We start from the raw sequence: 27,987 nt of genomic DNA, 5'->3' as shown, positions 1-27,987 counted from the left end.
GCCTCGCCTCAGGCTTAAACGGAGCTGGCCATGCTCTTAGAGCAGGTACGACTGAAGTGAATTGTCAAGATAATTCTGTCTTCACTGAGCCACCTTCTCTGTTTCATGTTAAGCTGACGCATCCTCATCATAGGTATACAGTATAACAGCTCTGTCCTGTAAATGGAAGTAAATATGCAATATGCATTGCTCTTGTGATACTCAGATGTCAAGTGAAAACTCTCTAAGTCTACATATAAAAGCTTTGAAAGACCATGCCTGTGTAAGCTTAATGTTACTATGAACTTGAATACTTCACTCAGACACTCTGCTCATGTTAGCTGGTTTCTGTTTGCATAGGAATATTATTTTGCCAGGACCAATCAACCAGGTTTTCCTGTACTGGTGAATAGCAGGTTGGGCCAACAAATAATCATTAGATTTATTAATTATATTAGACTTACTGTGTTAAGCTAGCTTAGAGCTTCTTTAGCTACAGTTAGTAGACATCTTATTCTCTAGGGGTCAGCATCAAACGTATTTTAGCCACCTAAAAGTGTCAAGATAGTTGCAGCCGAGGTAGCTTCAGAATGCCAAAAAAAACAAAATCGGCATGGTTCACCTGTCAAACAGGACTGCCTGCGAGACTGGGCATTTAAATATAATTATTGAAGTGTTGCAACTCCACACTTTACTCTGACATTTATAAAAACTGTTTCAAAAATGAGAAGCACATTACAAGAAAGGAGCACTTGCCATGTGCACCCATCGGTAGTAAAAATAGTGTACAAAGCCTCCAGGATGTCACCCATAGGTTTCTTGAGAGCTAGAGTGAAGGTCCCAAACAACCACAGGTGGTTCTCAGCAGAATTACACCTGAAAATGAAATGTGGACAGTTATATCAACGTCATACGTTACCCAGTATGTTACTAACATTTTAATGTCTACATCTGTGGAATATATCTCAGACACGAGACGAGAAAATACACACAACATGCAAAGGGCGGTATTTTTCTCCCTCCCTCACACTTCTCTTTCTCTCTCGCTCTCACTGTCACACTCTCTTACTCTCTCTCTCTCCCTCAATTCTATTCAGTTCAATTCAAAGGAGCTTTATTGGCATGACAGTTTGAACAACAATATTGCCAAAGCATCTTGTCCATACATTCGGACATTAACAATAACTTAACATAAACACATACATAACATCAAGATTGATTTACATTAATTTACATTTACATTCATTTATATATACAGTATATTCCGCACGCGCGCGTGTGTGTGCGTGTGTGTGTGTGTGTGTGTGTGTCGGTCACTCACTGTCCTTCAGCTTGTGGCATGTTGATATATATAGGGCAGCAGATATGCCCTGTGTCCTTCTCCCAGGAGTATTTTTGATTTTGGTTGGTCATTCAGCTCTTTGAAATCTAAGATTACAGAGCTGAATTTGTCAAAATAAATGTTTCTTGTTTTTTTTTAGGAGAAAGTGCATCTCTGCCTCAACCTCACCTGTCAAACAGTGACCACGTGTTCTGTTTACTTTTTGTGTCTTCCTGTTTGGATTGTCAGTTTGTGGTCACTGAGCCTGTACATGGTCAGGTTCTGTCTCTGCTTTCTATCTCTGACAGTAGAGAGATATTCTGCTAATTCATCATGTCTTTTTAGGGCTAGATAACATTCTAATCTACTTCGGCTTTTAGTTTCTTCTTTCCAATGTTCCACATAGGTTTCTTACATTGTGTTATAATTTGCTTTACTCTGATTGGTGTTAGAAGAGCAGTGTTGTCGTGAGGCTGATCAGACTGTGTCTGAGAGGGGGCAGTTAGTCTCAGTACCAACTGACATAGGGGGCTCTTTTCTGGGCTCAGCTCTTGAGTTTGGAGGGCTGTGGAGTGGAGGGTGTCTCGGGGGCTGGATTTCAGGTGGTTGAAGTTGAGTGTTCTCTTTTGAATGTTAATTATCAGTGGGCATCTGCCTAATTCTGCTCTACATGCATTTGATGGTGTGTTTCTGTGTACGTGTAAAATGTATCTGCAGAATTCTGCATGTAAAGATTCTGTTGGATGTTTGTCCCTCTGGGGATAGCTCTGATGACTGAGTGGACACCATACTTCACTACCATACAGTGCAATGGGCTAGATGACACTATCAAATATTTTAAGACAGATTTTGACTGGAATTTGGAAATGATACATTTTTCCTCTTGATTGTATGTAAGGCTCTTTGAGCTTTTTCTTTTAGTGCATTCACTGCCATGTTGAAACTCCCTGATGCTGTGATGGTTATACCAAGGTAGGTATAACTCATGCTATGTTCAATGACATGATTATTTATGGTAATTTGGTGTTCTCCTGACATCTGGGGTGTTTTTGAAAGATCATGACATTAGTTTTCTTTATATTTACTGCCAGGACCCAGTTCTGACGGTACTTTTCTACATGTCCAGCTGTTGCTGTAGCCCTTGTTCAGTAGGAGACAGTAGACAGCTAGGTCATCAGCATAAAACAGAGACTTCTCCTCTCTATCTAGGAGGAAGAGGCCAGGAGCAGCACATTGATCCAACTCAACAGCAAGTTCATTTATGTACACATTAAATAGAGTCAGACTTAAATTGCAGCCCTGGTGTACACCTCTTCTCTGGGTGAAGAATTCAGTTTGTTTGTCTCCAATTTTAACAGCACACATATTTTCCAAATACATTGATTTAACCAGATCATACATTTTGCCTCCTATACCACATTGTAGGAGCCTGTAATAGAACCCTTCATGCCAAATAGAGTCGAAAGCTTTCTTGAAATCAATGAAACAAGTGAGTATCTTACCGTTTTTTGTTTGGTGTAAGTTTTTGTTAATTAAAGTGTGAAGGGTATATATATTGTCAGTGGTGCGCTGTTTTGGGAGGAAGCCAATTTGACTTTTACTCAAGACGGAGTGTTCCTCAAGAAAATCTAGTATTCTTTTACTGAGAATACTACAGAATAGTTTACCCAGACAGCTGCTGACACAGATGCCAAGGAAGTTATTAGGGTCTGATTTATCCTCACTCCTATGAATGGGGGAAATGAGCATTTTGCACCAGATGTCAGGAAAACATCCTGACTTTAGTAGATTTAGACAGAGATTTTGTCTGTGTGGTCAATTCTTCCCAAGTAACTGGGAAATCAAGGGGGTTTTGGTTGTCTTTTAATTGTTTCCGCTAATGTTTTTCTTGTATAATTTATTGATCTGAACTGATTTGATTTATTGGTATGTCTTTATACAGATTTTCAAAATGTGCTCTCCAGATGTCACCATTTTGGATGAGTAATGTATGTTGCTTTGTGTTGAACTTGTTCCACATATCCCACAATTGATTTGATTGTCATTCTCAATATCTTCAAGTTTCATGTGAGTATAATTCATTTTTTTAATCCTAATTTTACATTTATATTTCTTTAACATTTCATTGTGTCTAATACGTAAGGCTGGGTTGTTTGCTTGGCAATGTTTTTCATTTGTTATTTTCCTCAGCTCTTTTCTGATGGTCTTGCATTCTTGATCAAACCATTTGTCAGGGTTTTGCCTTTTAACTGGCTTCCGTTTTTGTTTCATGAGGCCAGCTTTTATAGCTTCCTTATGAAATATCATATTGACATCATCAGTGGCCTTGTTTATACCATTTCTGGTAGAGACATATTGGTTTTGGTCTGAAAGAGGGGCATTGCTGTCTGACAGTGAATGCACTTATAGTGGAGGGATCCATGTCAGTGATTGCATAGTCTACTACATTAGACCCAAGAGCTGAGGAGTATGTAAAGGATGAGGGCCGACAGAGATGCACTATCTCCCTGCAACTTTGATTCAGAGTCAAGGTTGTTGCGACCGGTGATGGTTGGTGTGGTGAACAGGGGCCAAATACATGGTTGTTGCCCTGTGGGTCCATGACATCAGGTTCAATTTCTGTTCGTCTACTCAGATCTCCAGTTAGAAGCACGTTTCCCTGGGCCTGGAAGTAGGCAATTTCTGAATGGAGGGTGTCAAAAATGTCTTCTTCAAAATAAGGAGAGTATACTGAGGGTGTTTAAATTGCACAGAGATATAGATCCCGATCAGCTATGCAGAGGGTTTGATCTCTTTACCCTGTTTTATTGATGAGATCTGACGGCAAAGATCTCCTATATACCAGTGGTCCCCAACCACCTGGCTGTGGACTGGTACCAGTCCGTGGGTCATTTGGTACCGGGCCGCAGAGAAAGAATAATGCGTTATTTTATTTCTGTTATATTGACGATCAAACTCAGAAAGTTGTTTTATTTTGAAAAACGGATTCCCTTCCAATAACATCCATATGTCCCTCTTGACGCACTTGATACCTACCTGTTTCAGTCACAGTATACCCTAAAAAATAAGCCCTCAAGCTAGCTGAAATGAGTGGAAAACAAACATCTTCGGAGAGCTACTTTGCAAAGAAAATCGGAAAAGGCCCAATGATGAAACGGAAGAAGAGGGCGATGGACAACTGTGTTGAAGTTGGCTGATAAAGTGGCTGAACTGCAGCTGCGGGATGGCAAGTGGACAAGTGCTGGAGACTGCAAATGATGGGAGCCTTAAAGTATTTTACCTTAGTAGGTTACGGAGTAGACTGGAGAAAGGAACACTCTTTGGGTGTTTATGTAAAAGTGCAGGGTGTGCAGCATCTCCCTGATGTATCCCCGCTCAGAGGTAACAGGGGGAGGGTCTGTGGCAGTAGGCTGGGCTACAACTGCAGCATAGCTCCGATGTTGTGGGTGGGAAGGGGGACCAGGGGAAGTTGCGGTTGCATTGCTCCGCTGCTGTGGTTGGGGAGGAGGACCAGGGTCAGATGCATAGTTATGCTGCCGATGCTGTAAAGGGGAATGTTGGGCAGGGACTGAGGAGGGGAAAATTAGCTCCCCTCTGGTTGTGTTTCACAGTGGCGAGGTGGTGGCCATTTGGGGAGTGGGAGGTCCAGGCTGAGCTGTTGTGTCTCTTCACAGCAGGGGGGATTATCCTGGGGTGGTGATGGACAAGAGGTCTTGGATGGTCTCTGAAGCCTCCAGTAGAAGAGAGGTTGGAAGTACTGCATCCTAGGGCCATGTCTTTTGAGGGTCTTTGCAAGGATCTTCACCTTCTTTTTGTGAAGATGGAGTCCATCATAGAGGTCCCAGGTGCCAATGATTGGGTGGGGGGCCAGGTGGATGTTGGGTAAGGTGTCACATCCTCTTCTGATCTCCATATTGATATCATAGATGACATGAGGAGGAGTGTCTGTCCTCTATGTGAGCAGAGGGTCATCCTTGTCAAGCTGTTCACCTTTACAGATCTTTACTCTGCCTCCTGAGCCAGTGCCCTCACTGGATACATATGCATAATTGTTATGCATATGTTATGTTGAAGTATCTTTCCAGATGTAGATGGAGCCAGAAGAAGAAGAAAAATGAAGAATATGAGGTTGTTCTTCCTTCTTCCTTCTTTGTGTTGGGTGCAGTCAGTGAATAGGACCTCTGGATTTTCACGTAGTATATTCTCCTTGTGTTTCTCCCTAGCTGCCTCACTCTGCCCCGTCCATACGGAAACATTCTTTAGTTTAAACGCACATGTTTTGCATCGTTTTGGCCGATCGTCCACATGGATCCTGTGAACGCAGCACCTGAAAATGTACTTCTTTGAAACCTGGAAACTGGGTGGAAAAATCTGAAAACGCAGCCCTCACGTTTCCTCGCACTAGCCATTTTCGTCTTCTCCTTGTGTTCGTTTCTCCATCTACTGTGTGTTTGTATACAGCTCGCAAGCTTTATGCGCATGCTCCGTCTCCTCTTCTCCATTTTTGGTGAATTTCAAGTGCCACCTATAGGCCTGGGGTATGAACTGCAGTGTTTTGAGTCGTTTTCAGTGGATCCGTTTGGACGCAAATATTCTTGAAACGACGCCAGCGAAGAAAAAAGATCGTTTTAGTACGTGTGGACAAGGCCTTACATTAAGCAAGGTATCCAACAAACAGTTTTTTGTTGTTGTTGTTGTTTGTTGTTTTTTGGTTTGTTTGTTTTTTCTTCTTCTTGTCTTCATAAGATACCTCTTCTGTCATCTTTAGTGCAGTTCCTCCTTGTACATGTTGGTAACAGTGGCAGGTACTATCCAAGTTACCAGTTGACATCAAGCTACACAGTTGTCAGCTACCTAGTTGACAGTTAGCTAGTTATTTTGATTTAGAATATAAATCCAAAGTTTCTTTTTTTCCTTCTGTTTTGCTTGATGTTGTTACCTCTTCTTTTGAGTCCTTTATGGAGAATATTTGAGGGTTTTTTGTAAGATGTCCCACTTTTTGGTCCAAGTTTGAGATGTATTCAGGAGCTCATTTTTGATGCAGCTTCCTCTCATGGAATTCTTCTCTTCTCTGTATCTATATATATTCATATAGATAAATCTCTCTCTCTCGCTCTCTCTCTCTCAAGGATCACATCATCATCTTTTTTGATCATCATCAAAGGCAAACTACATGTAGAAAGACTGTGCTGACAGTAGTCTTGCTGTAGAAGAAAACATCTTGTGTTGCCATCATAGAATCTGTCATGTTTTCTGACATATGTTTGTTGAGGTAGTAGTAAACAAGCATTCCAGATTTTGTAAACAGCTGTGTTTGCCTCATCTGACTATAAATTAGATGAAAAACAGTATTCTCTGAATGCTGGACTGTCCCTTTAAGAGTATGACTAAGAGGGAAAATATATAGGCCAGTGTCAAACAAATGGGTTACCCCATTTGATGGCACAAACTTAAGTCATAGAACAAATTAAGGACAAATTTGTTCCTTTTGATCCCCCTTAATTATTTGTGAGACAGAATCCAGTTTGACATTAGTCTTCGTTTAAAAAAACTCATCTTCTGTTAGGTAGGGTTAGGGTTGGGTGACTTCATTTTGAAGGGGTTGATCTTTGTATTGCTGTGTTTGAGCATTTTCTCTGTCTGCGATCTGCCAGATCTGTGGTGTTAAATGAGTCCACTTTTATCAGATGTAGAAACATGTAATGTCTTCATCATATCTTACCCTATGATGCCTCAGTGTCTCCATTATATGCACAGCCCTGATCCAAAAAAGTGTGTAAAATAACACTGTGTAAAATATGTGAATGAACCAAATGTAATCATTTGCTAATCACTTTTCAGATATACTCAAATACAATATATTCAGTGTTTGACAGCATGAACTTCATTTAATTTTTGTACATATGTACTTTTTCTGAATTTGAATCCAGCAACATGTTCCAAACAAGTTGGGACAAAAGACTGTTAAAGTCATGGAATGCTACAAAAACACCTGTTTGGAACATTCCACAGGTAAACAGGTATATTGGTAACAGGTGATAGAGTCATGACTGGCTATGAGAGAAGAATCCTTGAAGAGCTCATTCATGAGAAAGGATGTGCCATGGTCCACCACTTCGTGAAACACATGATTGTATAAAGACATACACATACTATTCAATGGCCTTTGCTTTAATAATGTTTAAGCAGACCCTGCTTTACTGGAATCAGGACTGTAAGTCTGTGCTCAATTAACTGATGTCTCAGTCAGATTTAAACATGAAACAAAAATGCTAGTTACACACTGCACGGCTGCAATGTGGACTGTAAAAGGAAGTCTCTTACACATGTGATTCCACTTAATATAAAATGTTTCACATACATCCATGTAATAATACATATAATGTAATATACTTGTGTTTTTCTTGAGCCACATTTATTTCACTGGTACCTTTTAGTTGAAAAAGATATCAGCAGGGCCAAATCTCAAATCAAGGTCTGCCTAAACATGGATGAGGTGAAAAGGACTCATACCTGATTGATTGAGTTGAAATTAAGTGTGAACAGACTGAGCCCGTTTCACATCCACCACATTTACTATCTAATGACATTGTCATTGTCTGTGGTGGAAATTCAAGATAACATCAAATAGCATTATAGACATGCGGAACATTGCTTTAATAATATCTTTTAATATTGTGGATAAACCACTAAGTGTGGTGCTGGTTTCCATAGAGTTTTTGGGTGTTTTCTTTAGCTGCACAAACATAACTGCTGTCAGGCACACAGAGCGCACTGGAGACAGCAAAGACACACACACACACACACACACACACACACACACACACACACACGCACACACACACACACACACACACACACACACACACACACACACACACACACACACACACACACACACACACACACACACACACACACACACAGCCAGCCTTCTCCAGTCAATTCAATAGTACATCTTCACCACCTGCTCATCTGGATTTATAGAATCCTTGAAGTAAAGTTAAACTCCGTATCTGTATTGTCAGTCCTAATTCTTTGTTGTCGTGACATGACCACTAACCACTGGTATACGCCACTGCTATGCATACACTTACAGTAAAGAACTCCTATATCATGGCAGTTCTAATATTTGGTTAAATGTCACTTCGCCTTGTGTAGCTGTTAATATCCGTCCACAAGCTTCTGGAATTTTTAACCCCTCCTCTTGACAGAATGGGTGAAGTTCTGCTAAATTTGTTGGCCTCCTGACACGGACTTGTTTCTTCAGCACAGTCTACATGTTCTGATGGGGTTCATTTCAGGACTTTAGGAAGACCATAAACACAATTCTAGACTGATTCATCAATTCCTTTACCACCTCTGATGTGTGTTTGGGGTCATTGTCCTGTTGGAACACCCAACCGAACCCAAGACCCAATCATCTGCTGATGATTTTAGGTTTTCCTGAAGAACTTAGAGATAATCCACCTTCTTCATTAGTACCATGCTTGACAGTAGGTATGGTGTTCTTGATTTAAAGACCTCACCTTCTCTTCTCCAAACATATTGCTGCTCATTGTGACCAAACAACTCATTTTTTGTCTCATCTGACCAGAGTTTTCCTCCAGAGGAAAATTGGTTATTTAATCTTTAAGCGTATGAGTCCTCTTAATTGCCATGGTACTAAAGTATTAGTTCAGCTGTTGATACAATGGCACTTGACAATACAATATAGCTGTTTTATAAGACAACGCTACATGTTACAAATTGATTTTAATCTTATGCTTGTCCTCAGCCATGGAAATTTCCCACACTGACAGTCCATCCTTCATTTAAAAGGTGCAGTGATCAAGGTCACTCTGCATCCAGATCCATGGGGTGGAGTTCTGCTGGAACATGACCAAAAGCTTCCCTACTGCATCTTCCTGCATCCGTCATGCATGTCAAAATGTTCTGAGCCTATAAAGCGGCTCTCTTACCAGAAAGATTCCTTTTGTTACCTGTTCCAAAGTGACTCCGTGTAAGCTATGCAAAGACTATTCTGAATTCTTGAAATTCCAAGTGTTTCCTGTCCTTTCTCCTGAAGCCAAGGAGGCATAGATCCATTGCTGAGGTAAAGACAGAAGATCCCATAATCCCATAGTGTAAATAGTGTCACCTCATCTCAGAGATGCTCACCAGTCTTTTTGTGCAGGTCCAAGTTAGGTCTCAGTCTTTCATGTCAAGTCCAATTCAAATCTTGTATGGCTGAGAGGAGTGTGCTAGCATTCACTTGCCATCGAGTCTGTTTGGAACACTGTATAACTATATCCAAGATATTCAAAGCATACAATGTTATTATCACTCCTTTATCTATTAGCATACAATATCAGCAGTGGTTGTTTTCTTTGGTATATGATCACTTTAAACAGGCTTATTGCATTTCAATATGAGAAAGACACACAATCACAGCTTTCCTAGTATTGAGGTCCTGGTTTTTGGATTTTGATTCTGCAGTCATTGCATTTGGTGAGCATTTGCATGGTCTTCTGTGAAGTGTTTATAGCCAAAGGTGATGTAAGATTAAAAAGCAAGCTCAAACTAATTAGTATTAATACTGTGCTAATAATAGTCATTAAGCAACCCGCTAACTATTTGTCCAGTGAGATTACCGCCTAAGCAACTTAACAATTACAATAACCACTGTTGTTGCACAGTCTACTGACAGGCATAGTAATTGAGCGCAAATCTGTTGTAATTCAAAGTTAAAGCATTAGCAAAATCAGAATATGTTTAGTGACTGAACTGTGAGGAACGACTTTGTTTTTTCACACTAAACCAAGCAAAGCCTGGGTAAAGGATCCAAAAGATGTGTGACTGTACACATCCTGACATTGAGAACTGTGTGATTTTTCTTAACAAGTCGATAGGACAGACTTTCTCCATAACTGTGGTAAATTTTTCCTCATATAATATGCCAAAGACACGACCAGAGGAGAGGTGTCCGAGTATGAAGAGTAAGGAGGCGTGAAGGTGTGCAGACAGTCTTCACTTTCTTCAGTCCTGACTTTGGTGTAGCAGACCTCTGTCCTGAAGCTTGTTTCTCCAAGAATGCTTGAGGTGCTAGAATGCAGCTGAGGTCCGAGTGAGGGACTTTTGTGTCTTCCTCAGTTATTAAAGTTTTATTTAACTTAAATCTTTTTTGAAATCATACCAAATATCACTATTCACTATATCTATCTTCACTATCACTATATTAACACATTATCACATATTAAGAAATGCATAAAAAACATTATTAATTTAGGATTTAAATGTTAGAGGTGGCAACTCATAAGGCTTACATATATCCATGTAATGATACAGTGTTTGATGGGCAGTGTGAAATAATACAGGGAATTAAAATCAACAAACTATTTTCCAAGGATGTTTCCTTCTTCTCTTGGATGAGAAGGACTTGAGTGTGAGTTAGCAGACAGACATGTAGATTAGCATCTACACAGGCTAAGGACACCATACAATCCTAGGTCCTGTGGTCCTGTGAGAGCAGTGCTCGTCTTTGTGAACTCTGGGCCATTTGTGAAACCAGTGACAGTCATGCTATGCGGGGTCGAGCTTTAGTCTGAAAAGATGAGTTTCAAGTCTTTTGCGGAAGATGGCGAGTGATTCCACTGTCCTGACTTTGATCGGGCGTTCGTTCCACCACTGAGGTGCGAAAATAGAGAAGAGTCGCAACTTCGCTGAGCGAGCTTTGTTTCCTCTCATCGATGGAGGTATCAGTCAGCCAGCTGATATAGATGAGGGAAGTGCTCTCGCTGGGACGTGTGGTCTGACCAGTGTTTGGAGGTAGACAGGTGTAGTTCCGTTGATGGCCTTGAAGGCCTGCACCATCGTCTTGAATTTAATGCAGGCCGCAACAGGAAGCCAGTGGAGGTCATGGAGGAGGGAAGTCAGATGGGAGAATTTGGGTAGATTTAAAAAGAGGCGCACTGCAGCATTCTGGATACACTGCAACAGTTAGGTCCCACTCACAATCTGCTCTTATTGTAACCGTTGGCATTGTGTAATGATGTGAAACATAATAAAACAAGATCTGCAATACTTAAGCAATTCATATTTTATAAAATGAATATTAACTCTTAAGGAAAATACCGACATGCTGTCTTTCACTAACTCATATACACAACAGTATTCTCATCCTCTCAGCCTGGGATACTTGAAGCTGGTTAGTGCCTTCATTGCAGCCATATCCTCCAGGGCTGACTTAGCTGTAATTAAACTTTGGCTGAGAGGCATCATCGTTTAGTTTTCAAATTATGTGAGCCTTTGTAAGGAGTACACACTATAGTATACAGTATCACACCCAATATACAGCTGTGATCAAAAGTTTCCATCCACTTGTACAAAACACTTATATCATGGCAGTCTTGAGTTTCAATGATTTCTATAGCTCATGTTTCTATGATAGAATGAGTAGAACACGTATACCTCTGTCATAAAAACATTCATGCAGTTTGGTTCAGTAATTAATTTAAGCCTTCTGAAAATGTGACCAAATCTGCTGGATCAAAGATATACATACAGTGATTCTAATACAGATGCATTTTGTAATCTTTTTTTTTTTTTTTTTTCTGTAACGTAATACAGCAAGTGAAACATTCATATATATTATAGTCATTACACATGAAGTGAAATATTTCAAGCCTTTTTTGTTCTCATTTTGATGATTACAACTTACAGCTCATGAAAATAGGAAAAACTCAGTTTCTCAAAATATTGGAATATAATACAGAAATATCTTCCTTATTTTCATGTATACACTCAATACTTGGTCAGGGCATTTACACATATTGCTGCATCAAGTCAGTTTGCGTTTTCAACCTGATGGTGGCAGTGACACAACTGTCACATGCACTTTATACCTACAAACAGTTGTTGGTACAGTTGATCTTGGGACCTGTAACTGCTTTGAAATGGATCCAAGTGACTCTCCTGACTTGTTCAAATAAATAAGGTGCTCAGATCGATGCTCAGCAGGGTACTAATCTGTACACATATGTTTTAATATTTCTACAACCATGACACTGTCTTTACAATATTTACTTCAGAATGGGAGGCTAAAGCAATTTAATAAATAGAATTCTAATTGCAAACAGAGCCTCTACAGATGGTTTACTGTTGATGTATTAAGATTGCATTTACCAGACAGCTTGGGCTCATTCATAAACAGTTGCAGGCCAGGACAACTGAATGATATTGACTTGACTTATAGCCAAAGACACATGTAGGTATATCCCAGCCAGTCAAATGGAAACACATCTTCATGCCTTTGTGCCAGGAAGACTCTTGGAGAGCACTTGAAGAGTTGCTGTAACATAATTCTGTTGAGCAGAAACTTGCATATCTCGCTCTCTTTATTTTCTACAAGTCAGGGAACAGAAAATCCAGATTATTTCATTCTGATTCATCACAATAGTTGGATAAATAAAAAACAAACTGATAATCAATCACTGCCATAGCAGTGATTATGTTCATGACTGTCATAACTTGTGAAGTCTGTATAAAATCTGTTATCAACTGGAAGTGAGGTTAGATGTTGTACGTTGAAGAAGTATTATGGGTGCTGCTGTGCTCAGGAGGTCTTTAGGTTGGGTGCATTGGACTTCATTTAATTGAGTTATTTCAGCCCTGACCTTGTGAGGGTATGCTGTCCTCAAACTAGACTCTGGCTGCTGAAATGAAATGAAGCTGACGTTTGCTGATTTTTGCAGATTTTATAATAGGGGATTCAATCAATTTGAAGGCGCTTTGATGTGTATTAGTGGCTCACTGACTTTTTAACCAAAACACTTAAGAGCTGAAGTTGAAATAATTTCTTATAATGATAAATTGTTTATCACAGACTTAAAGTGAATAATAACATATGTTTACATGTTTTTTGTCTTATCCCAGAACTGTTGTTTTGATCATGTTCGGCACAACAATAATTCTTGACATGACGATGTCTATTGAGGTGCTCAATCAATTGCAGCATCTGTATAGCCCCATTTTAAAACAGATAAACTCAAGCTAACATCCAGTTTAGCTTTCAAACATCAAATCCCAATCTTAAAGATACACTATGTAATATTTGTTGGTTGTTTGATGTAAACACACCATTCAAAGGTAGGATTAAATTAATTCTGGAGAAGCAGTTGAGTTTCACATTATCATATGCCAAAACCTAGAAATGTCTTGGATCAACGCCTCTAACCTGCGTGACTGAATGGCTCAATTGCCAGTGACATCCAAAAAAACATACAATATTCAGCTGTTTTTAAAACATCACGATCATAACACCAGTACATTTGTACTTTATTTCTTGCCAGACACCTGGCAGCTCTTCTGTCTCATCTTATCGTCATATCTAACAAAACATATACACAGTACACTTCTGTATGCATGTTGCTTTTAGACAGTGCAAATATTTTTACCTTATCAATAACTTGGTTAAACCTTGTACTAGGCTTACAATGACTACATTACTTGCCCAAGATGAAAACACTGTTGTTTGCCCTTTTTTAAACAAATCAATAGTTACAAACTGCTGGAGGCTACTACTCTACTCTGTGCAGCAGCAAGGCCAGCTGCAGAGTTGCTTCAGAGAGTAACAGGAGTCGCATTTAGCTTTTAGAAAATAGAAGCAGAGATCAGGGTCTTTACAAGCACAAAGACTGCCAGACACTTCCTTGACCATAAATCTTAACTGAGAAAACCCTGCATAGTATACCTTTGAGGAACACTTAAGTCAATGCAACTTGAATAAGTGAATCCACACACTGGATAAACTGGCTCTTGCTATGATATTGCTCATAAACATGGGATAATTATTTGTTGTATTAGTCATATTTTCTGATTGGGACTGACTATTCAAAGTACGAATAACACGAAAATAAAGATGTATTCATTATTATGTGTGACAGGGAAAAAGTAGGTCCAACAGTCTTGTGCTTGACTTCACCTTAAACAGCTCTCAGTAGAGTACATCTTCTTGGCTTTGTACAGTGTTTCTGGGACTCGTGTGACAGTGCCTCCCCTGAGATTCTGCCCCAATTGAAATGACTGAGGGGAGAAAAAAAGTCTCCCGTTAACTTGAAGACTGATCTAATGTGATATCTGTGCTGTATTTTCTGCCTTGAGAGAGATTCTTGTTTTCTCCCTGGGTGTCCTCCTTCCGTCACTCTAATCAGCCTTTTTAATTACTCTCGCTATCAGCCACCCAATGCCTCCCTGTCACCCCTGGGAGTGTCTGAGAAATGGAAAGGGAATGCAGAGGCTGATGGCAGGCAAGGGGCTCATCAGTGAGGCTGTGGGGAAACCAGGGGCTGCGGTAATATGAGGCCACTGCCAGTCCATCAGTGGCACTGCCAGCTCGCCTCCCTGCCTGCTGGGCAGCTGATGTTGTGATAAATGGGCCGTTTTTTTTTTTTTTGTCCCAATGCAGTTCAACAGTGTCCTCTAACAGCATGACACAGAGCCAAGGGGAAGAGGCTACAGAGGTGCTCAAGGGGTTTGGTCTCATGAGATGTCAAGGCAACTTGATTCATATTTAGTCTTTTACACATTTGATCTTACATTTATCATCTTAAACTGTTCTGTTCTGGTAAGTATGGTAACACTAGTGGTAAATGAAAGTACATTTTAATAATTCATATAATCTGTGACACGAGGAGTGTTTCCATCAGAAATGCAAAAGAATAATGGCAAATAGTGAATGCAGTGTGTGCCAAGATAATTCATCCCCTCCTAAGGTTTGTATAATTAAAAGACCAAATGATATTCCTAAGTTTAGGTCCACCTACCATCCTTTTAAATAGCTTTCAATTCTACCTGCTTGCAAGTCTTGGAACTCTTTTTATAAACTAACCAAAATGTTGTGTTTGAAACACAAAAAGTGAGCTCTGAAATCTATTGAACTAGACAAGTACTACTTGTGATATTTACATTGAATTACATTCATTCAGCTGATTTTTTTTTTTTTTTATCCAAAGCAATATACAATATGTAAATTTAACCATCGGGGTACAACCAAGTAATCGAAAGTATCACATAAGTATATCAGACTTCATCTAATAAGCTGAATTGTCTTAGTGCAACAATAAGGAAAAAAAGGATGTCTGTCGTAGTGCTGTGCGATATAGACAAGATGTTATATCCTGATATAGCTAATTTTATATCCCGCTAATGGTATATATCCCTGCGGGTCTTTAAGTGGTAGAAAAGATCAGAGGTGTTTGAGTCACAACTTGTTGGTGGCATGTTTTGCAGATTACCGTTGTCTGGTCGGTGTCTGACTTCTTAAACCAAAGCCAAATGATGGAATTCCGGTTCGCCCTTTGCGGCACCAAATCTTTTGGGGTTCTGTGTCTGTATCCACGTCTGATGTAATGTTACTGTTCATGTTATTTTCATCTTCCATTGCACTCTCCTTTGTCTCCGCCATGCTGCTTTGCTTCTGTTTACTCCTGAGGGATCGGTGCTGTAAACAAGTCCTTGCGGGTGATGTAAAAGTGCCACCGCAAAGCAGTAGCGTTGCTGCAGTTACATTTGCCTTCATTCCACCGTTGAGTTGTGCTTTACATGCGTATTCAATCATAACCGTAGTGTACGTTAACGTTAGTGTAGCAACAGTGCTAATCAATTAGCCTACACGTTAACATTACAGTAGAGAGTTATATCCTATGGTAGACATTTTTATATTGCACAACGATGTATATCATAATATTGCACAGCTCTAGTGTGTCGTGTCCTGATGTCTATGTAAAGCTTGTTTCACCATTGTGGAGCCAGGACAGCAGGATGACAGCAGGCTTTGAAGCCAGTTTTCAGGCTCCAGTTTTGCAGCCCAAATAAACTTTTTTCCCATAAACTAACACTGTGAAAGAAGTCTCTGTAAAACAGTGGATATATTTTTTTGAATGTCACAACCCCCATGAAATGACTTGTTTGACTGTCAGAATTTGAGTCCAACAACATTTGGTGAGTCTAGAAGACCCACATGATTAAATAATTGTATCCACATTTAAGTTAGCCAATAGTTAAACCGGTAACCAACCAGCTCAGTCTGTTTGTTTTAATGTGAAGGTCAGTCCCTTTGTTTTAAACCATACTCACCATCCTTGGAATGAGATTCATCCATAAGGTCATTTCATAGTTTCTGCCATGAGGGTCTGCTTGAACTAAATGTAATCATCTGCTCAAGTCTTAGACGGACTGTCCACAATCTCCACAATGTCCATGCAAACCATACACACTTGGTTTACATTAAACAGCACACAACATTTTCCTATTTGTATCTTTTCACATGAAAAAAATTCATCTTGATACAATGTGTGGACAGGATTTTCACAATATCACATTGCCAAGTGATATACATAATTTTATAGGAAATGATGAATGTCCTGTCTGGATGCATGTAATGCAGAAGGCAGCATTAGCTCAATATTACCATTTCATGCAACACTGTTACTGTTTACTATTTAGTCTTCTTCACAAAACGTGTGATGAACACTCTTTGTTCATAATGCAGAACAGAAAACTCAGACAACTGATGAGTCTGCATCAATGCGGTGTTGACTGGTGGTTGTGACGTCGACTTGTCGATCATTCTCAAGCTGTGGAATTTCTCGATTTATGATGCATCACAATGCAGACGTGGAAGACAGATAATCGAGAGTCTGCAGTTTATGCTGGTTGTTGTTGAATGTTGTTGGCCTCAGCTGGACGATAGAGTTATGTTGTGATGCTTCTCCCATGCTTTGAATTGCAGGCAGACATTAGGATCATCTACAAGTGATAATAAAGTATTTTTTTCACTCAGTTTTTTTGTTTTTAAACAGACATCTCGAAACACAGATTATATGAACTCGCTGGGAAGCAATTAATTAATAACTATGTTTTCATCTGAGTTAATAAATACCTTATTTTGAAGCTGCCATATGAAAGCAATATTATCGTAGAATACAGCAAACTGCCGGTGGGTAAATGATTTGTTTTTGTAATGTTCATGTATTGAAAAGATGCAGCTTTTTTTTTGTAGACTGCTGCAGTCTGATTATTGAAAGGACAATCTAAATAAACGTATAATTTAAATGATGTAAAGGGAGCCATGTGCAGTTTAAAGATCACTGAGGATGCAATACTGACATGCACTGACATGCACTGACACGCATCCAGAAATGTTTTGCATTTGAAACGGTGACAGCTGAATCGTAATGGAATGGTGAGGCCTGTGAAGAGTCACACCTCTGGTTCAGACAGGAATTTAAAACACTTCATTTGCATATAAAGCACTGCATGATCTCTGCCTGCACGTATTTGGAATCAATAGCTTACATACAGTAAGTGTTTTAGAAATCTTGTGACAGTGCTCTGGGCCAGCTGAGGTGAGATAAAGAATCCTCATTGATGGCAAACTTTAAAATCTAAAGGTTTGAGCAAGTCAAAAATGTAAACAGAGCCAATGGGAGTTTGACTAAGATGACTTTTGTGCTTTTTATTGTCCTCTTTTCAGCTCTACTTTTGTCTGTTAAAGTAAATGTTAGAATATTATGCATTGCCTCCCCAGAGACCCAGAGAACACACTGCTACATATTTAATATGAGGAACAGTCATTGTTAAATCCCAGGTTGAGCTGGGAGTGCTTTTACTTTTAGACATATCCAGTGTGTCTTTTACCTGACACGCAGATTCACGACACTAAATACGGCATGATGAAAAGTTTATTAAAAAAAGATTAGGTTGGTTGGAGTAAATATTTCATCTGCAGTACCTTGGTGTATTCATGAAGGTATTTAGGCATGTGAATGTCAAGCACTGCAAATTATTTATTTATTTTGATTTGTCTTTTCATTTTTAATGGACACAACACCAAAGAGTGACTGCAGAGAGAGGTGTGACATGCAGGAATATGTTGGAATAAAACAAAATCTTGGCAATATATAATATACAACTTTCAGAAGAATATATAATAATTGAATATAATTTGGGCAAACAAATGAATGAATGCACATAATCTTAAATATTGGCAATGTCATGCTTGTTTCCATTACTGCCTCAGCTGTCATAAAGCAATCAATTGTAAAATCTGAGATATTTCTGTTGTACTACTGCAACTGATTAACAGTTGATGACAGAAAAAGATGACTTTGTCTACTACCCAGCTGTGCCCCTTGCTGGAGATGCCTTTCAGGAGCCCCTGGAGCAGCTGTTCAACAATCTAGATATATTTGCTTTTACTGTAAGTGAGCATAGAGCTTGTAATGAGGTTATGATACAGTCAAATAAGACTTGGAGTCCAACAGCTATTTGTTGATGTACTTGCATTGAATGGATTGAGCCAAATGATAACATGAACATGCTCACAGTGACTCACAATGAGTGCTAAGCAGCTCATGTTTCGCAGCACAATTGTTTACCATGTTCAACAATGCATTATTGTGCATTGCACCGACCCCCATATAATATGCTGGGTGTGACACAGCAACAATGAAGAAGTGCACAAAAGCTGTTTGACCAGCACTTTCTCTGAACATACTGTCAGGTTATGTGTGATATACTCTCGAGGTTTATACAATAATGCCATAGCTCCTGACACATGTAGGTCAGCTCATAAGTAGAGCTACAGATGGGGTGATATACCTGTTGGGATCTGTCTGAGGGCATCTCCACTGTCTTTGTCAATAGTGGAATGGCTTCCTGCCAGAGTGATGCTGTCACATGGGCCTCATCCTTAATCAGTCAACATAACATGCTGGCTCACGACCCCCATATGTTTGATCACAATGTGATGGAGAAGTCTTATTATGTCTCTGTAGCCTCTGTACCCTACAGTAATTAAAGTTGTCTTGTTATGTTCTATTCCCTCTTCCCCCAGCCTGAGCACAGCTTCTCTCCATCCGTTCCTCCATCCTCTCTATAATTATCCATCTGTAAGGCCGTGGGAAGCCAGTGAGGTTGAAGGTAAGTGTATTTACGACAGTAAAATTGGCTGAGACATTGATATTCCTTCCCTCTTTCTAAGGTATGTAGGAAAGTTGATTACAGATATAATAAACATCAGATTGGGTGTTGACATCCTTTTCTTCAGTGCAAACTGCTACGCACACTGCTTAACTTAGCCGACAGCATTACTGTGCTCAGTGGCTCTGATTTCATAGAGCGTTCATAGTGTGGCATTGTGCACATATTAAGCATTTATAGGGTGTCTGTCTAGTAAATAATGATGCTCTAATGAGCACACTGGAGACACTGATATTTGTCCCAAAAAATATTTATATGATTTTTGATAATTATTTCAGTGTTCTCTTGTTGCCGAGCCCCTCGTTTGACTGGGAGTGGTTTAATGTCAAAATGCCAAGGTTATTACAGTAAACAAAGTCATTTATGCATGAAAAGTACATTGCATTTTTGAGATTATTTTTCCATTTACCAATGACACTTGTGAGTCGGAGGTTTTTCTCGGTTAATCAATAGTGACCCCTGATCCCAACCTGTAATGTTGTGTCCGCGCTGGTCATACAATTTACCGTTTATTAGGTACACCTAGCTCGGGTTTTCATAGAAGAGCCTTCAAGTCCTACCCTCATAATGGTTCATCTTTTGATGCTGTTTTAGAGTTGTTGATTTCCCTTTTTGGTTGGAATCAAACTATTAAATGGAGCTCAGGCTTTCAAAAAATGTTCATGAAATGTTTGGTTTCTTGTAGAGGCATGTTTTCCCCATTGCTACATGTTCTGTGAGAAGATTTGACCAGTGATTGATGTTTATTATTTGCTGGATTTCCAGCTCGGAAGAATGGTCGTCTTGGTGACGGCTCAAGCAGTCTGTGTGGGTTTTGTGCCATTTGGTGGAAGTTTAACTGAGGTTAAATCATGAGTTATGCACAGTAATGAACAGGGAAGAATCATTGGCAGAGAGCTTTTGTAACCTTAAACCAGAAGTGCTGTACAGATGGACAGAGTCATAATGGGTCCAGGTTGTTATGTGTGATACCCAGAATGCACGATGTCAGATACCCATTTTGTGCAGTTTGAACTGAGTGGTGCTTGTTTGATGGAAGTTCTTGAACTGTTGTAGATTTGTCTATTTGTCATTTTGAATCTGTGTTTGCAGACTTGTTTCTGTGTGAGGCTGGTGTTAATATCTGAAATGCACTTGAATGTATTCATATTAAAAATAATTGTTGTTGTTGTGGAATATTTCATGATCTCTTCTACTAGTGGGTCTGGTTTGAGAGGATTATTCATATGTGAATCATTTTTAATGGATTCTGGAAACTGAGAAAATGTCCCCCATCTCACCCCATACTGCTGGTCCAGGTCTTTATATGAGATGAATTGGAAGTAGTTCATTTGTTGGGGGCTATATTTAGATTAATGCACATTTGGTGCTAAATGGAGTATCTGGAGCAGCAGCATGGCATACACAGGATGGAGCAACAGTGTGGCTAACTGTTGCGTTTTGTAATAGTTTGCGACACCAATGGAGTTTTATGACCCAGACATATATCAGATGTGGGTACCCACACACTTGTTAGTAGGAGACATTAATCTTTAGGGCCCGAGCAAGTCTCGACCCTATTGTTTTTCAAATGACGATTTTTTGTCCTAAATGATTGCATTTTTCACTACCTGAACATTCCCCAAAACTCACCAAACCTGTCGAAAAATTTCATAATCTATTGTAGTCCTCAATTTTCACCACTAGGTGGCGCTATAATCTAGAAAAGTGTGTTTTGGCTTATAACTCACATATACTTTGTCGCACATTCAAAAAACACACTTTCACTGAATTGTGGTGAATCTCGTCATGTAGGCCACGCCCATTTCCACCTACCGTTTGTTTTGCAAATTCGTGAAATATCACAAATCTACCTTTGTTGAACTCCTCCCAGGCGATTTCACCCATTTGCAAAATACTTTGCACACAGTGTCTCTGGACTCTCCTGACAAAATATTATTAAAATAATTTTGAGATTCCAAACAATACTCAAGTTATTAAATAACAACTTCCTGTACATTTTGCTCAAAACATGAAGTGTTGCATATCTCCACATTGGTCTGTCCCAGTGACATGAAACCCAGTTGACTACTTCCCCATGAGCCACTAAAGCTCTGTGAAACAATTATAAATTTATATAAAAAAATAAATATATAAGAGGTGCAGTGGTGCTTAAAATAGTGAATTGAACCAGATGAAGAAGTAACAATATTGTTTTAAGAGCAGGTAAAACAATTAAACAGTATACTAAAATAATGCGGCAGCACAGGGGTAGTTAGTCTGGCTCTTTGAAGGTTGTTCAGATTGACCATTATATCTTTACACAGGCTTCGACATTGTTAGTGCAAATGTAATATGTAATTATTGAGTTGGAATCATGCTCAATATAATTTGATTTTTTGACAAATATTTGCAAAAAAAAAGAAGAAAAAACAACTCTTTGATGTCAAAGTGAATTCAATTCAATAAAAATAGTCAGTGCAAAATAGCTGATTGCAAGTGTTCACCTGCATTCAAGTCAGTATTTAGTATATGTTACTCAGATGGTGTCAAGAAAAACCATGTTTATATATCCCCTTGAATGACAAAACAAGCCTTCTTTTTCACAGTGTATATGAAGCAAGAAGAGTATATCAAAAAAAAAAAAAAACATTCTATCATTGTGAAATCACAATTAATTTAGAAGATCTAAAACAACTGAACTGCCACAATGTTTTTAGCCAAAGGCAGAAGTAACTCATACCACTTATACACCAAATTTGACATGTATATGCAGACATGCTAAAATATGAGATAGATTCTTTCCCCATTGCAAGTGGACACATTTGCATTTTAGTTTTTCTTTCTCGTGTGTCTTTTCTTTATCATAAAAAAACAGGGAACAGTACAACAGAGCAGATCATATACCACATCAGACAGAGGACTTTAAACTTGTCTTAATCAGTAACATTCTGAAGACAGACATATTGAGGTATTCAAAGCTGATTATGGAGATATCTAAGGAGTGAGACATCTCGCTTCTTTCTCATCTAGGTTAAGAGTTGCACATGTGCAGTATTGATCAGGCAGCCACTGACAATGTAACAGTGGTTACTTTTTAATAAATTTATGTCAGTCTGTCTGTCAAACTTACACTATATTGCCAAAAGTATTCACTCACACATCCAAATAATTGAAAACAGGTGTTCCAATCACTTCCATAGCCACAAGTGTATAAAGCAAGCACTTAGACATGCAGACTGTTTCTACAAACATTTGTGAACGAATGGGTCACTCTCAGGAGCTCAGTGAATTCCAGCATGGTACTGTGATAGGATGCCACCTGTGCAACAAGCTTCTAAATATTCCACAGTCAAAGTGAAAGTGGAAGTGATTGGGAACAACAGCAACAAAGCCACGAAGCGGTAAGCCATGTAAAGTGATGGAGCAGGGTCAGTGGATGCTGAGGTGCAGAGTGCACAGAGGTTGCCAACTTTCTGCAGAGTCAATCGCTACAGACCTCTAAACTTCATGTGGCCTTCAGATTAGCTCAAGATCAGTGCGTAGAGAGCTTCATGGAATGGGTTTCCATGGCCTAGTAGCTGCATCCAAGCCATACATCAGTAAGTACAATGCAAAGTGTCGGATGCAGTGGTGTAAAGCACGCCGCTACTGGACTCTAGAGCAGTGGAGTTGCGTTCTCTGGAGTGACGAATCACACACGAATCTGGCAATCTGATGGACGAGTCTGGGTTTGGTGGTTGGCAGGAGAACAGTACTTATCTGACTGCATTGTGCCAAGTGTAAAGTTTGGTGGAGGGGGATTATGGTGTGGGGTTGTTTTTCTGGGCTTGGCCCCTTAGTTCCAGTGAAAGGAACTCTGAATGCCTCAGCATACCAAGAGACAACAATTCCATGCTCCCAACTTTGTGGAAACAGTTTGGGGATGGCCCCCTCCTGGTGAAAAATTCCCATCAACACATTCCTAAACCTGGTGGAAAGCCATCCCAGAAGGGTGGACTGACATCATATTAAAGGGATAGTTTGTGTTTTTTGAAGTGGGGTCAAATAAAGTACATATCTATTTGATCCGGGTCCCTACCGTAATCACCGATCAACGTAGCCTCAGTTTGGAGAAGTAGGGATATGGGGATTCTACGGTTGAGAAAATGTAGTGCCAAAAGAAAGGGAGGTCTGATGGCGATGTAAAGTGTGAATTTTACCTATACAAAGTACACTTGAATTGTTATAGATTTTTTTTTAGGTGAGCCTTGTTTTAGGTGTTTAAAATTCACTTTGCATCTGGACTCCATTCACTGCAGTACAAAGCTGAGCGTCTGGACTGGAGCGGCTCTCTACTTGTCCAAACTGAGGCTGTGCTGATCGGTGATTAAGGTAGGGAACAGATCGACTATAGATAGACCTTATATGACCCCACTTCAAAAAACACTAACTATCCCTTTAAACCCTATTAAGAATGGGTTGTCACTTAAATTCATATGCGAGTCAAGGCAGGTGAGCGAATACTTCTGGCAAAATGGTGTCTTCAGCGCATGTTATAGTAAAATACTGTGTTAAACTGGGCACTTTTCATCACACAAATGCCTGTGACTACTCCGGAGTCAATTGATGTAGGTGGGAATGCTGATTGTATCCATTCACATCAAAGACAAATGCCGGATGTTAATGACATTAAAAAGTTTTACATCTTCTACTCAGTCTACTACTCCATCCAGACACCTTGACAACTACATGGCATGTAATTTCTATATTCGGAGTGCTATTATGTCAAATTGATCTCTCAATATGCAGCTTTTACCAGCTGCTTGTCATTGCAAAAGGGCCAGGTTATGAAAAAGAAAATAACAAAAGGTTGAAATGCTCAGCCATTATGTAAAACGGGGATACATCTTTAAAGGTGTGGAAGTGTACTTATTGAAATCACTATTTTAAAAGTTAAAAGGCAAATTGCTTTTCTTGAGCTTGAGTAAAATTGTCGGCTAAACCTTCGTGGCAGCTGCACTTAATTCTGGGTATAAAGTTTTCTCTAGCAACAGCAGAAGCTTTCATTATCATGGCTGGAGAAAATAGATTCAAACGTACACCTGTACTCTACACTCTAGCACACATACTGCTTTGTTTTTGTTGTTTTATTTTTTTCATCTGGTTTCAAGATTCATGAGAGAATGATGTGTTCACACTGTTTTTTTTTTTTACCAGGCGGGCCAGCCTTCGCTCCTAACGTGTATCAGTGAGCCTTTGCCACCCATGACCCTGTTGCTAGTTCACCACTGTTCCTTCCTTGGACCACTTTTGATAGACACTGACCACTGCAGACTCAGGCCACCTCATAAGAGCTGCAGTTTTGGAAATGCTCTGACCCAGTTATCACAATTTAGACCTTGTCAAACTTGTTCAAATCCTTACACTGCCCATTTTTCCTGCTTCTTCAAATTTGAGGACAACATGTTCACTTGCTTCTAATATATCCAGCCCACTAACAGGTGCCATGATGAAGAGATAATCACTGTTATTCACTTTACCTGTCAGTGGTCATAAGGTTATGCCTGATCAGAGTATATCATTTTGCGAGACACTGACAGTCTGCCTATTCAGTTGTTTAGGTATGAGGATGAGTTCAGAAGGAGGGTGGTCAGGAAGGTGGTTTGAGATTAAAAGAACTTTGACACCAGAGACCGGCATCCATTTGGTTAGTTTTAGGTTCAGGAGGCAGAAACTAATTGGTTTGTGTGATCCCCAGATTGCTGGGCTGAGCATAGAAATGTCATGATGTGCTTTAGACACAAACTGCTCCTGATCACTCCTGATGAGCAGGTCAGCAAAAAGCGACAATCCCCGGGTCCGGGGTCTAAGAATTAAAGCCATTGCCGTCCCAAGTCCCAAAAAGTGCAGCGCTGTAACGTACTGTAACTCTCATAAAGAGGAATTAGTATATCTGGTGAGTGTAACTTTGCTCAGATCAAACACAAGCACACACTCTTGGTGCCAGTTGTTGCTCGCCTTCTTGCAACTACTGTACACAATATTCTGTCTGTTGTTGGCAAATATATGTGCAGACAAACTAACTTGAGTTATGCAAGGTGAAATTTGCTTCTTTAAATGTGTGAACAAAGATAGCTTGTTCGTTTTTGCTAGCTTGGTAACTTCCAGCTCGATGGACTTGTTTAACCTATTAGGTTCGCTTCAGCTCCACCCACTCTCCACCTTTTTACCCATTTTTGGCCAGCTGGGAGTTAAGGGGAGTCAGGCACTGCCAGGATGGTGACAGCTGGTACCATCGACTTTGAATTTCATTCCGGCTCTTCAGAAACCAATGGATGACGCCATGATTGCTCCGTCTATTATTTTATATAGTCAGTCGTCAGCACCTTGCATGGCAGTCTCTTTCATCACTGTATGAATGTGTGTGTGTGAATATGACAAGTTTTGTAAAGTGCTTTGAGTTGTTAGTAGACTAGAAACATGCTGTTTAAATGCATAACAGTTGATTTACCAAATAGAGATCATGGTCTGGTTAAGGAAATGAAAACAAATGCAACCTAAATCAGCTGACTGAACATGTAAGCGCATGTCATGTCATGCTCCAATTGATTTTGTTAATGATGTCATGATCAAGGCAACAGCCCTTAAAGTTATTATTTTGAGCTGACAACTTGATTTACACTTGGTATTTTAATATACAGTAGTCTCATAAAATGAGCTCCCCCAGTATACAGCAAGGGCAGACACGACAACACAAGAATAGACTTGGAGAGAAGAAGATAGGTGAGCCCAGCTAGCTAGCAGCACAGACCACATAGAGCTGACATCTTAGGTGAGCTTAAAAAGATACAAAGTGAAAACCAAATCCTCCCCAGATATACTGGAGATGTCAGTAGAAGACTTAAATGTCAAAATCATAAAACATGAAAAAAGACTAAACGAGGTGGAGAAGAGAATCAGTGCAGATAAGTAGATGAGACACGAGCGAGCACCTCAGTACCTGTTATACTGAGAGATGGACCTCACAGCAAGATGTGACCAGAACAGACTCCAACGTTATTACATAAGGATATACCAAGTAGCAGAGGGCAGTGAAGGCAGTGATATGGTCGGTTTTGTGAAAGACTTAATGATCGGAGCCCTGCAGAAACCGACTTGACAGATAAAGAACATTTAAAACTGAAATCTGTCATCACTACCGTAATGAAGAGCTGATCAAAGATGATGCAGACCGATATGTGATGCTAGTAGGAACAATATAAAATTGACTATATTGAATCTATACTCCTAATGAAGACTCACCTCAGTTTTAAGAGACTTACTATTCTCCTGCTAGATATAAGGAAAGAGATAATCCTGTTAGAGGGAAATTTTAATTACCGTATTTTCACGACCATAGGGTTATAGGGCGCGGTTTCAGTTACGGGTGCTTTTTCTGTATTTAACAAATACATAGGGCGCGGGAATGGTAAAACACACCGGTAAAACATGCATGCTAGTGTGTGTATTTAAAAAGGCAGCGGGAGAAAAACTGAGTTTGGTTGTGCTTTATTGAAATCCTGGCCCGGATGGAAAGATGGCACCGTTTCATGAAGTGAAAGCACCAAGACGGACCTCCTTGAAAATGTTCAATTTTCATTTCTTCCGCTAGCGTTACTGCCCTTAGTCGTATGGTGACTGTAGAGACGCTTCTTCCAGCTGTCCTTTGACCGGCAATCCATTGCTCGAGTCGGTCTTCCAACTCGGGCCATCTCGCCTTGTGTCCGCGGAAACTCAGCTGCATCTTCTTGACCTGTCGCAGCTCGTTTTCCATCTTCCTCCACTTGTGAACCATGGATTCGTTGATATTGTATTGATTTGATTTGTTTGAGCCTGTGTCTCTGAAGGCCTTAGAACATGTGGTTGACCGGATTAAACCATCAGGTTCTCCCCGTGACTCTATCCCGCCCCACTTTTTTAAAGATGTTTTCCCCAGTATAGGGCAGACGGTTCTGGCCATTATCAACAGCAGTCTGTCTTCTGGTGTTGTCCCCCAAAGTTTTAAACATGCTGTGGTGCAACCCCTTCTCAAGAAACACAGTCTTGACCCTGGTGTGCTAGCCAATTTTAGACCCATTTCTAAACTGCCTTTCATTTCAAAAATCCTGGAAAAAGTTATGTATACTCAATTGAAATCGTTTCTGGATGAGCACGAGGTCCTGGAGGTATTCCAGTCCGGATTTAAAACACTACATAGCACAGAGTCAGCTCTATTAAGAGTTTTTAATGATATCCTTTTGGCAAATGACTCTGGAGACTATGTAACCCTTCTACTCCTTGACTTAAGTTCAGCTTTTGATACCGTGGACCACAGCATTTTAGTGCATCGGTTGCAGCTAGTAGGCATCTCTGGTACCGCCTTGGACTGCTTCAGGTCCTACCTGGCAAACAGGACTATGTGCGTAAGCCTTGGTGGTTCTGAGTCCCGCTCTGCTCCGCTGTCATATGGGGTTCCACAGGGTTCAATTTTAGGGCCCCTGCTTTTCTCACTGTACTTGCTGCCCCTGGGTTCCATCCTGAGAAAACATGGTATCTCTTTTCATTGTTACGCTGATGATACCCAGATTTATATGCCACTGAAGAAGAAGGACGGGTTTTCCTTGAAACCACTTCTGTTATGTCTTGAAGACATTAAAGCCTGGATGTCTTTGAACTTTTTAAAATTT

General features: G+C 39.9%; 1 protein-coding gene across 2 annotated transcripts in view; it reads left to right on the top strand.

Annotated features, from left to right (window-relative positions):
- Positions 1-27,987, top strand: part of fhit (fragile histidine triad diadenosine triphosphatase) — a 368,692-nt gene that overhangs the window by 17,902 nt on the left and 322,803 nt on the right. For both annotated transcript variants that reach the window (XM_037102526.1, XM_037102527.1), the window contains one exon: positions 19,176-19,261. The gene's annotated coding sequence lies outside the window, so the exon portion shown is untranslated. The remainder of the gene's footprint in view (positions 1-19,175; positions 19,262-27,987) is intronic.

Source organism: Acanthopagrus latus, chromosome 6, assembly GCF_904848185.1.
Source record: "Acanthopagrus latus isolate v.2019 chromosome 6, fAcaLat1.1, whole genome shotgun sequence".
NCBI lineage: Eukaryota > Metazoa > Chordata > Actinopteri > Spariformes > Sparidae > Acanthopagrus > Acanthopagrus latus.
The sequence above is the reverse complement of the archived record's forward strand: the minus strand, read 5'-3'. Positions and strand labels throughout refer to the sequence as shown.